General features: G+C 45.5%; 1 protein-coding gene across 2 annotated transcripts in view; it reads left to right on the plus strand.

The window, feature by feature from the left end:
• LOC144469555 (uncharacterized) overlaps nt 1-11,955 on the plus strand; it is a 124,659-nt gene that overhangs the window by 91,845 nt on the left and 20,859 nt on the right. The window lies entirely within an intron of this gene.

Below are 11,955 nucleotides of genomic sequence, written 5' to 3' on the forward strand. Positions count from 1 at the left end.
TTTCGACTGCAACTAAATCGTGCGCTCGAGAAATACCTACGGAAATTCCGAATCGTCGGGGTCGTCGATGATTCTTGTAAATTGGTTAACTTTAGTTAACTTTTACCCCTTGCGATTCTTAATTATTTACAACCGGGCGAAAAGCAGTGGCGCCGACTCGGTCGTTTCCACGATTAACCACCGATTTCCGCTTTTTTGCGCTCGCTTTTCCAACGCGGAGGCTCTTCCATAAACGTGGATATTTATTTTTCAAAAGCGCCCTCGCGTCCTATGAATATCAAATCAGAGAATGCTCGCCCGCGCCGGCAAAAAAACCGATAACTCGAGAGAGAGAGAGAGAGAGAGAGAGAGAGACGAATACGTAATAGTTTAATTCGGTGAAAATTGACAGGGCCCCGCGGAAGCCATCGATTACAGGCGGATTTGAACCGTCGCGTCGTTGCAACAAGCCGGAATAAACTGGCATCTTGTTAAAAACGCTTGCCGCGGGCTAAATATCGCCGCGACCGGCCTATAGATCCGCGACGCGAGCCTCTAATAAATAATTCGCGCACTCTATTTCGCTCCACCCCCCGAGCGAACTCTCTCCCTTTCTTTGACCCCCCCTCTCTTCCTCTAGCTTCATTCTATGCTTTCGACACACTTCCGGTTCTCATTTTCCTTTTTTTTTTCACCAGCGACCTCGACACGTGGAGGATCGTGAACGGGGACCGTCAATGCCGCCGTCGATTGGAACATTTATTTTTAAATTAGTGCAAACACATCTTCTATCGTTTAATAAAATGTAACTTCAGTGCACGGAACAGTAGAGACAACAGGACTTGCAATTCCGCGTAAAAAAATCGCAGCCGAGTTTCGTTTTCTTTAGATTAAAGAGGAAGGATCGTACTTCATTTTACAGGAAACGGCATCTCTGGAAAAAATTTTAAAAGGTCAGGGCATTTCGTCAAATTTGGAAATTCTCAAAACGTCTTTGGATACATAGCCTGTGGCAACACGTCCTCTCGTTTAAAGAGTTGCAATAATAACGGAGCGTCGCATGTGAAATCGAGTACTGGTGTCGCAAAGTAGAGGCTTCGAGCTTCGATTTAAAAATAGACTCGCCGTCCTACGATAATTTTTCGCAGAGTTATCGTCGATCAAATTTGGCCAACCATACGGTGGCAAACTCTGAAACTATACAGCGAAAGTAAAACGTGAAAGTAAAAAGTGAAAGGAAAGAAGAAAAATAATAGAAAAAGACGAAATATTTAAAAATCGTTTGACGAAGTTTGATAAAGTTTCGGGAAGAAATTGCAAGAATTTTGAAAAGACTGATAAATAATAAATTCAAAATGGGAGAAGAAATAAGAAATTAAATTGTTGTTTAATAAAAATAATTAAGAAAACTATCTTGTCAACAAGAGCCAACAACGATATGTCGTTGTTCGGTGCTAAGAGGGTTAAATACATAATATAAGAATAGATAATTAAATAAATAAATACATTTATGCAGGAAAGCGAAGCATCTATTATCTTGCACTTTCCACGTATTAATTGAGAATGCAATGGGAGAACGTCGTGCTAGGTGTGGCGACCGGACAAAGGGAGCATCGGAACCTGCAATGTTAATTAGTTATCAGGCCGTGGAGTGCGAGTAACGACCTTAACGATGCTTATCGAGGCTCGGCGAGGCGAGGCGAGGCGAGAGGAGGAGGAGGAGGAGGAGCGTTGCCCGTCGTTTGGCCGACGAGTCCGCGTGCACGGCGTAATGCATTTCTATAGTTGCTGTCGAGCACTCAGCTTGCCCGATAACGACTCCTTTCGCGGGACCAATAGCGTGCTTCCTTCCGCTTCTCCACCGCCCCCGTATATACACTGCCTGGAAACCGGGGCTTCCTTTTACAGAGATAAACTTCGTTCTGTAACTTTTCGTTTCGAGTTTCGACGCTTCTCGCACCCGCGGCCCGCCTCGGCCTGTCGAGACTCCTCGAGGCTCTCCCGTGCACACCGGGTGTCCGAAAGGGAACACGATCCGGCCACTCCTCCGTTCCCCTTCAATTGTTCTATTTGTTCCATTCAGTCTATTCTTTCCGTTGTCGTTGGCGTCCCGCGATTGTCGTCCAATAATTTGCGTACTTTCTTTGGATTGCGCGCGATGCTATTGTTGCTGGGAAAATTGTTTGTTATAGTGAGAACGTTTCGGTGGAACTATTGATCAGCGATCGAGCATATCAATGAATACATTTAAAATTTTCTGTGAATAAAATTCCATTCAAAAAGGCGTTCCAAAAATATCTCTATCGCGCCTGCAATTAAATTCCTGTTGAAAGAAAAAGAACGTCTTGATAGTTCCACCGTCGTTTCCCTCTTGGAATTGTTTTCATAAATCCCTTTGAAAATTTCGTATCCGATATTTCCGAGGATCCCGAACGAAATTACGGCTCGCTGGATCGCGTTTCCTTTGAAACCGGATCCGCATCGGCGTGCATCTACTTCGCTACCGATGGACACACACACAGCGGGAGTTGATCGATCCGCCTCCGACGCATTATTATGTCGCCGTGGATCAAGGGATCGAGAATCGATCGACCGGGAATGGAAAAGCCGGCGAACGGAGAAGAGAGAGAGAGGGAGGGAGCAGTTGTTGTTGTAAATCAACGGGAACGGCCGGGAAAGCGGCAGCTTATGACGATCGACGCGGCCAATTTTTCCCCTCGAACGGCTCCTGGAACACCGGCGGACCGTTTGACAGCCGCGGCACCGGAAACGTGACGAGTTTATCGAGCTCCCTTAACTCCGACGATCCGTGTCCAATGTTTGTGTTCCCCTTTTTTTCCGTTTCTCGGTTCCCACCGTTCGAAGCGTCGCCGAACTGGACGGAATGCGAAAACAGCGACCATGACTCGTCCTGCTATTTTAATTCTTTCCTCGGGGGGCCGCAATGCGGCTTAAGAATCGTGGCAGTGCTCGGAAATTCCTGAGAAAAGCAGAGAATAAAGATGGAGGTGCCTGAATTTTGTTGGACTGTTAACTGAATTATGGACATTCTTAACTGAAGTATGGAAGTTCTTCCGTGATGAATTCCTTCGTTAATCACGTGTCTGTTATTATTCTTGTTTCACGGTCCTCGTATTTGTCGGAAGCTTCTTCCGGCTCCACTCGCGTGATTTATAGCTCGCAATGTGTCTACGTTTCATTCGGTGCACCCGTTGCGTGTTGCGTCTAATAGATCCTGCTCGCAATTAGTCACTCGTGAAAGTACATTCGAAAGTCTGGAATTGGAAAGGATACGGCAGAAAGAGAGAGAGAGAGAGAGAGAGAGAGAGAGAGAGAGGCGGGAGAATTTATCGTCCATGAGAGATGCGAAGCTTTAAGTAGAAGCGACGAGCCACGGTCGGACGGCGGCGAAACTTCCTTTTTCCACGGCGCGCGGCACGGCGAAAGAATTTTCGTAACTTACGTTTCGCCGGGGAACGTCGCTCCTCGAGACGTCCCCTCGATACAAATAAGATTTTCGCCTCCGATCACCGAGGATTTGTACCTGTTGGGAAATACGAGGCAGTAAGTAGAAAAGATTGGGAATGGCCAGACAGTGGTAGCTACACCGTAATACAAATCCTCTTTGACTCTTCTAAGACTTCTTATGCCTGGCGCTCTCGCGACACCGGCGGAGTTTACAATGGTCCACGGCGATCCTCGTGAAACAAATATTACCGCTTTCATCCCACTTGCCGAGCATTTATTCTTCCGGCGATGCCTGGTACGCTCTTAAGCGGAGATCGCCGGCCGTGATCAGACGGTCCGCTCGCGTAATCTGTAATCATTTCAAGAATCATTGTACAATTTACACGACTCAATATAATAATTATTTTATTAACCTGTACAATTTTATTATTGCGCAATTCATCGTTGCATAACTAACTAATCAAAATAATTAATTACCAATTCAGAATTATTTAACCTCGAAACATTTGTCACGAAACATTTACGACCTAATAAATTGCTATTTATCCTTAACAATAATAATAATGATAATAATAAATGTAAAGATTACAGAAATTTATCTCGGAAATGACGTCTGCCTGGCGCAGAGAACACAGTTTGGCGGCGTTACATTTGTCTGTCGAGGGCAGAAGTAACGCGTCGAGCCGTCGCCGCTCGATTTCACTTTGATCTCGGGAAGCTTCCGCGAGCGAATAAGGTATCGAATAAGAGAAACCGTTCGGGGCACGTTTCCGGCTTGAAATAGGACGGATACACTCGGCTCCCCGGCGCGTTGCACGTTTACGGGAGAATAAAGATAAAGCGCGGGGCATCGCTTCGCCGCGATTCATTGGGAACTCGCGCGCGAGATCCGTACGCTGGAGTGCACGCGCGCTGGCTACTTTAGCGTTCCTGTCGGTGATCCGGTTCGCACGGGTCCAGGATAATGCTAAGGGAAATCGATGGACGGGGCTTTGCGGATACAGGACAGAGAGACGCGCTGCGACGCGGCATTGCCGATGAAAAATATGCGTTGCGGCGCGTCGCCTGTTGTATTGAGAATGATAGGGGCGGCGCGAATAATAAGAATAAAGAGAAGAAGAACAACGAAAATAAAAAGAAGAACGACAGAAGTAATAAAAGTAGCGAGAACAGTATTTACCAATAATTAAGAAAAGATAATAGAGAATAGATTATTCGAAGATTGATTTCGCAACGTCTTCTCAAAAGATTGCGATAAGGATCGTAAATGTTAAAGGACTCTCAGAGCAGAGGCGCTCCAAGATAAACAATTTTACAAAATGGAACGTCGAAACGTTCGCGGAGAAACATTCTAGGCATCCATTAGTTCCGACGACTCCTCTCTATCGAATATCGAACCGTAGGAGGGAAAACGCCCTCCGAGGAGCCGAACAAAGGAAGTATTTGCCTATTCCTTATTTGAATCGCAATTCCGCTAAAGCTTCTAATGTCCCGGGACTCGGCAAATAAGACGCTTCCCTTTCAAAAGAGATGGAATTGGAGGAGAGACGACCGTCGGAAAATTCAGACAACGACTCGCCGTTTTACCGACGGAAAACTCGCCGCCGTTGTTACAATTACCCTAAATGGATGCCCGATGCGATATTTCGACGAAGTGCTAATTCTAGTCGAAATAAAATTTATTATGAAAAGATACCAAATGCAACGAATTTATGCAAATAACGCATTTCTTTACGAGACCAACATTTTTAACATTTTCCATTCGAGTGGCGTCTCCGAGGCGACGGTAAAAATTGCTACGCTATTATCGAAAGAATGTTCGCATTGCTATTGTATATATATATGTAGCGTTAAAAATGGTACGTGACAGAAGGAAACATTTGCCGGAATAAAAATGGTCGGGTCGCAACATTTCCGCGTCCGTCGGCAGAATGTCCAAGGGAGCAGAGCCCGACCCCTAACGAACTGCCTGTTTGGAGAGACCACCGCATCGGAAAATTACAGCGCAACGTTTTGATGTTGATAGTTTGTCCGGCGGTCGTTAACCGAGAAAGAAGTGAAAAGCGAGGGGTGAAATTGGTGTGACGGGGGGTCGCCGGGCCGGGCAGATTGATTCCTATGGCGGATGGTTTACCTCCGAACGAGCGTTGTTAAGCGAACGATTACGGCCCGCGAAATGAAACTGCTATTAACTACGAGGCGAAATGGATTTCGCGGCGGGCAACGTCGACGATAAATTTTACACGAGTCCCGGCGGCGAGACAAAAGGCCCGGGAAAAATTGCCGACACGCAAACAATTACGAACGGCCGACCCCCTGTCGCGCGCAATTTTTCCGCGAGATTCGCGTCCGTTTGCGCGCCGATTCATCTCGTCGCTCTATTAACTATACCATTGCAAATAACAATATTATCACTGTACTATCAACTACGCAATTACAAATAAGAAAACTATACCATTAACATAGTAGCATGTTCCCTCTTTTCATTTTTCATTGTCATTTATTCATCGCGAGTAGAGCGATTCTCTCGATCGCTCGACAGAATAAACGCCTCGCGCCCGGAGAACCACTCGCGATAATATTTGCACGGATCTCCAACAATTGCGACGGCCACTCATTACGCAGACGGAAAAGTCGACGCGAAATTTGTCGAGCGCAGGGCAAAGCGCCGGCACGTTTTCTTCGCGTCTAATTTTTTGACGAATTTAATTCTGCCGCGTGAAATCGCGGTTCTGGCATTCGCGATTTTTTCTTTTTTTCCTTTTTTTTTCGAGTCGTTAATTGCGGAATCCGTGGAAAGCATTTCACGGGGGAAATATTCTCCGAACTCTGATGAATAAAATCGTATAGATTTCTGCGAGGCAGTCGATGTTTTAATGGGTGTAAAAAAATGTCGGAATCTGGCGGCGCGTTCGTCGCGCGGAAATGTTTTTTGCACATAGGTATTTTGCAATATATTTTCCGAGATGAAAATGTCCGAGACGAAAATGTAGCGTGCCGTGCGTCATCGGTACGATAAATAAATCCACCGGAATGAACTGGAATATTGATTTCGCTTTTGATGTTAAGAAATTGTCTGGAACAGTGTTCGATAATAGAGAAATGTTCTTAATAATATAATTAAAGCATCGCTGAGAGTGTGGTCAATCTTTGAACGGTTGTAACTTCGTCAAAAATTATTATAAAATTATGATTTTTTACTTAAATTGAAGCTTGAAATCTCTATTTTACGATACCATACTCGAATTTTTAATAGCATACTTCGTGATGACTGTAGCACGCCAAATCCGAGGTCATCTTCGCGATGTTGAAAAAGTACGAAGTTTAACACCCTCCGTGGATCTGGACAATTTTTTTCCAAGCACATCGTTTACAGCGTCGTAAAGTTTAGACTTTTCCCTTTAATTTGACAGCAAAATTAAGACGATGCGATTTTTTCTCGCGAAGTTATAGCACTTAAGATGATAAATGTGACCGTAGGGGGCCTTTATCTTTACACCTTTTTTTGGTATCGCAAACACGCCCTCAGATTTATGATGATACAGTCGTGAGAAAGTACGACATTAAAAATTGGAATACGGCATCGTAAACTAGAGATTTCAAGCTTTAATTTAAAAAAAGAGTCATAATTTTTTGATAGCTTGTTACAGAGTTACAGCTGTTCAAACATTGACCATTTTTAGCGAGGGATTGCTTTAATTTCGCTGCTATATAATATGGTATAGAATATTAAATATAAATTATACATCATATATATAAAGCAACATCACGACGTATATCATAGCGTAAGAATGTTATAAAATAACGTCGAAGTGGCCGATGACGGGTCCACGATATTCCCATAACAAAATTCCCATCTCGAGCTTGAAACTCGGCAGACCAATGGCGACGGTTTCGACGCTCGTTACAAACTCGAAGGGGACGCGACGCCATGAAAATTTCGAATCGCAATTACGACCCCGTTAAAATTGCAGACGGTCCACGGCCAATATGTCGCGGGAGCGCGATCCGCAAGGGGGTCCGCGTCGCGGCTCGCGCTGCGTCCGCCCTTTGCAAGCCGCTTCCGTCGCTCCTTTATCTTTCACGAGGGATCAGCCGTAAATTAAGAAAACTTTCGAGCAACTTTTTAAGGGGTTCTCCGGCAACGTAATATTCCGAGCGTTGTCCGACCATTGTTGGCGGCTTCTGCTCGCAGCTCCCAACGGTCCGCGGTACGGTTCCGTTGCCCGTTCGCCATCGTTGCGGCGAGTTTTTGAAATTTTTACGGCGCCATGGGATTCCGAAGCCTCAGACGCGCAACGTAATCACGAGATTTTGGCCGGGGATGCTCGGCTATCAGCTGGGTAATTTACGAGCCGCCGTGATTCTCGTAACTAGCTGCGGAGAAGTTCGCGGATAATTCAGTGCGGATCGGCGGACACGCCAAATAAACGGATGCCGCTGTTGCGAAAGTGTTTCACTCTCGATCCTCTTGTAATCTCTCTCGATCCTCGCAAAACTTGACAAAAATCTCGACGGGACACCTAAAATATTATAAATTTTTATTATCAATTTTGCAGCGAGTTAGAATAGCGATACGCGATCGTTAATAATTAATTTATTATTGAAATACTATTAGAGAAAATTTCGATCTCGCGAAGGAAAAGTCTGCAAAGATCGTTGCCTGCGACTCCAACAGGATTTTTCGGAATTTCTCGAAATTGTCGCCCGAGCTGAAACGAAGCGTTGACAGTCGCAGAGACGGGAAATATTGACTGGAAAATTTCGCCGGGATTCCCATCGAGCCGATCGCGGCGAAATGAGCTGTTCCGAGGGGAGCATCGCGTTCGAGTCGAGCTCCATGAGAATCCCCTGACTATGCGTGCACCCCATTCTATTCCGACATTTCCAAATAATCCGGAATCTTTCGCAGGCTTTGCAGAGCGATCGAGGAGACTCGCTACGGGAATTGAAAACAATCGATGAAAATTCCCCGGACGCCGATAGACAGGCGAAGGCTGGGCGCGTTCGATCCGCTGTAAAAACAAAGGGCCGCCGTGGCCGCTGCGGAACGAGGAGATAAATCCTCGAAGGAGTAAGCTGGATGTACCGGTTTCAGCCACGTTAAGGATTTAGAGGAATCTCGATGCAAATATGCTCGAAGTTTGTTGGACGACGCAAGAAATATACGTGTCTTCGCAGATCAGTTAACGCTTTACCGATTTCGAAAGTATTGTTCTGTTTTTCCTTACTGTTCCTTCATGATTTCTTCTCATTTTTTATACTCTGCTCTTCTTCAAATTTTCTTCTTCTTGCTTCGAATTTCTTTTCCCTCATCACTTCTGCTTTCTCCTGTGTTATCTCCTTCGTTATTAATTTTATTTGCGACGTCTTTTCCTTTCCATTGACTGTAAACATTCACTAGAAACAATATATTTAATATTAACTGATTCATTGGCAACTGTAGGTAGCTTTAACGAACGATAATAAAAATGATCGGAAAAGGTGCACCGATTCCCTCAACTGGTATACTTTTACCTTGCCTCCACGCGGATTTCAATTATCCCGCTGACATTTCGCTCAACCCGTTCTTTCCTTCGCGATTACGTGCGTGGCAATTTTCGTACCTAATCATCGATTCGCCGGGTTCTTAATCTTCCTGCGAGTTCCTCGGAGCTTCTTCGATCACGGGGATTAAGAAACAATTCCCTCGAGGATTGGAAAATTCCTTTTAACAGAAATGAGATTAGAATATTCATTCCGGCCGGCACCAATTTTCCACCGCGTTTCGAACTACACTTTTACCGTAAAGTCTATTATACGAGCAGAATTTTACGAGAATTTTCAGAACGCGAAACAGTTAAACTAACGTTTGCTGTGTTAAATTTTAATTCTCTGGTTCCGGTTTCGTTAATTCAATTTTTGTATCTTCATTGACTCGAGTAATTTACATTTAATTCTCTTATAGAATTACGACTGTAAATTGCACGCGTTCGTCGTTACATTTACACTGTATTAGATTCATTTAATTAACGACATCGGTACCGTGGGAATTTTTGCAATCGTTGCTCTTCGCCGAACGTGTTAATCGACTCTGTAATAATTTCGTACATAAATCCACGGTTTGCGGCGCGGTCCGGTTAACTGTCGCGACGCGACACGTGACACGTATAATGGTAATGGCTAGAAATTAATGCAACCGAGCTAATTCCCTTGTAATTAATTGATACCGTTGCGCGACGATGAAAACACACGAGCGCACGCCCGGCTATTTTGATATCAAAGCTGCGCCGCCGCCTTTTGGTACCTGTCAGGGGGTCCATTAAAATTCGTGGGGGACCGTCGGCGGCCGGGTGTCGTCACGTCGGCCGTCATCGGTTAATTATTTTCGCGCTTTGATTCGATAAAAGTTGACGGGCCCGGTGACGAGCGTTAATCGAACGCGAAACATAGCGGCCGCGTGGAAACAGCTCTCGTTCAACCTGTCGACGTTTCGATTAAAACCCCGTTCCCCGTGGTCGGAGATAATTATCATTTTTTTTACAACAAGCTAACTCGCAATACCGATTTTTATTCTCTTTTATCTCCTTCGTTTCTCATTACTTAAATATCTTGACTATTTACTCGACTATTAAACTGCTGATCATTTTTGTTACAAATAAATCCGCAATTATTATAAAAAAGAAAACGTCGACGAACCGGAAATACGATCGAGCCACTTGCAACGCGATACCATTCCGTATCATTTTCTATCGAGTGACAGTGCCCGATGCCTGACTAGCGGCGAGGATCTTCTACTTGGCAAGCCCGTGGCACGAGAGTCCTTTGTCTTCGCAACGAAATCCTCCGCGACATAATAGCAGCTGAGATCGTCGAAGAAGCGTCGACGTAGCAGGCACTCCCGTCGTCCCGTCGCGTCGCGCGTCGACGGGAAAAAGCGCCTCGTTATGCTCCAACGTCGAGGGGCGTCTTTCACGGGACAAGAAGCACGGTTCCCCGCCACCCACTGTTATTACTGCCTCCTTGCTTACGGTTCGAGGCTTCGTCTCGACGTCTTCCATCCCTTTCAGTTTTTAAGCCGCCTCCATTTTTCCACCGAAAATCGGTGGGAAACTGCACCAAGGCCGGGCACTTAGCTGAAAAAGACCAAAGCGCTGAGTAATCTCTCGCGATGAAATTACGAAAATGTATGCTCTCATATAATATCTTTCGCGCTCGATCGAATTACCAACTTTTCACGAAGATTATGTTCTTGCGAGAAAATGATGTCGGTCGGAAGATTCTATCGCAGCCCTGTGTTGTAACTTTCTCAACGAATTAATCATTTTAATTCAATTCGTTATACCTCCGTCGAGAATTATTTAAAATTACTATCTACACACCGAGGATCTATAATTGTCTCAAGAATAATTACTAAAGATAAAACTTTGAAGACTAGGTACTAGCTGTACCGTAAACAATATTCGATCGAACTCTTGCTTCGGAAAGCTGAGGTATTTGTTACAATATTTAGTCTCCGCTTGAGTTACACGAAGTTGAAAATATGGAGACCCTCGTTCGTCCGTGGACAAAGCCGCGAAACGAACATCCGCGTAGGCGAAGTACACGGCTTTTAATTAAATCGTCGAAAATCCCGCGACAACTTCCTACTGTTTATTAAAACCGTCGCTCGTAAGTTTCCCGGCGCGCAATCGATGGCGGCCCGCCCACGCGAGCGTCTCTCTAAACAGGCAATTTGCGGAACACAAGAAAACGATCCCCGGCGCGCGGCTCGCGACTTTCCCCGATGATTCCACCGCAGGGGTAACTCCAGTCGCCGTAACTTCCAGCCATTGTTACTCCCGAAAGTTGGTCGTATTTAAACGCGTTACAGAGTTTCGGCGGGCACTCGTCGCGCGGATAGGTTTTGTCCTACAGAACTTCGGGCGCAGCCGACGGACACGTTCGCGCGAACGGAAAATGAACACCTCACCGCCGCCGAACTTTCGAAAGAACCGCCGGTGTTCTTTTCTGACGGTACTCGTCGAATCGTTTGCATTCTCGCAGTATTATAGGAGTTTTATATCAGTCTATAAAATCCTTCAAAGCTATTACAGAAATATCATTTCTTAAAAACAAGGAGTCGAGAATATTTAGAAAATATTCCCGCAGACGTATGCCAGAGAATCGTTGAAATTATTCCTCGTTGCAGGAAGACGTTTTCAGAGTGCTAAATTATTTCTCGACGAGCTGTAGCTGTATCGCGATGGTGCAGTGGTAAATGGCGTTCGCGAGAGATCTCCGAGTACGCGAGCAGAGTGTCGGGTTGCGTCGAAAGCACGCGTGCCGAGTAGTGGAGACAATGGTAATTGAGGCGGTCCTCGGTCGAGACGTATCCCAGGATGCGGTACGTCGTCGGCGGCGGCTTGAAAATCCGGCCGCGCGGAGAGCTATTTCCACCCGCCTTGATGACCATAGAAAAGAGGCCTGCGGAGAACACATAGGTAGCTCAACAGGTAGCTCGGAAAGTGCCTTTCTCTCTCCGTTCCC

This window comes from Augochlora pura, chromosome 4 (assembly GCF_028453695.1).
Source record: "Augochlora pura isolate Apur16 chromosome 4, APUR_v2.2.1, whole genome shotgun sequence".
NCBI lineage: Eukaryota > Metazoa > Arthropoda > Insecta > Hymenoptera > Halictidae > Augochlora > Augochlora pura.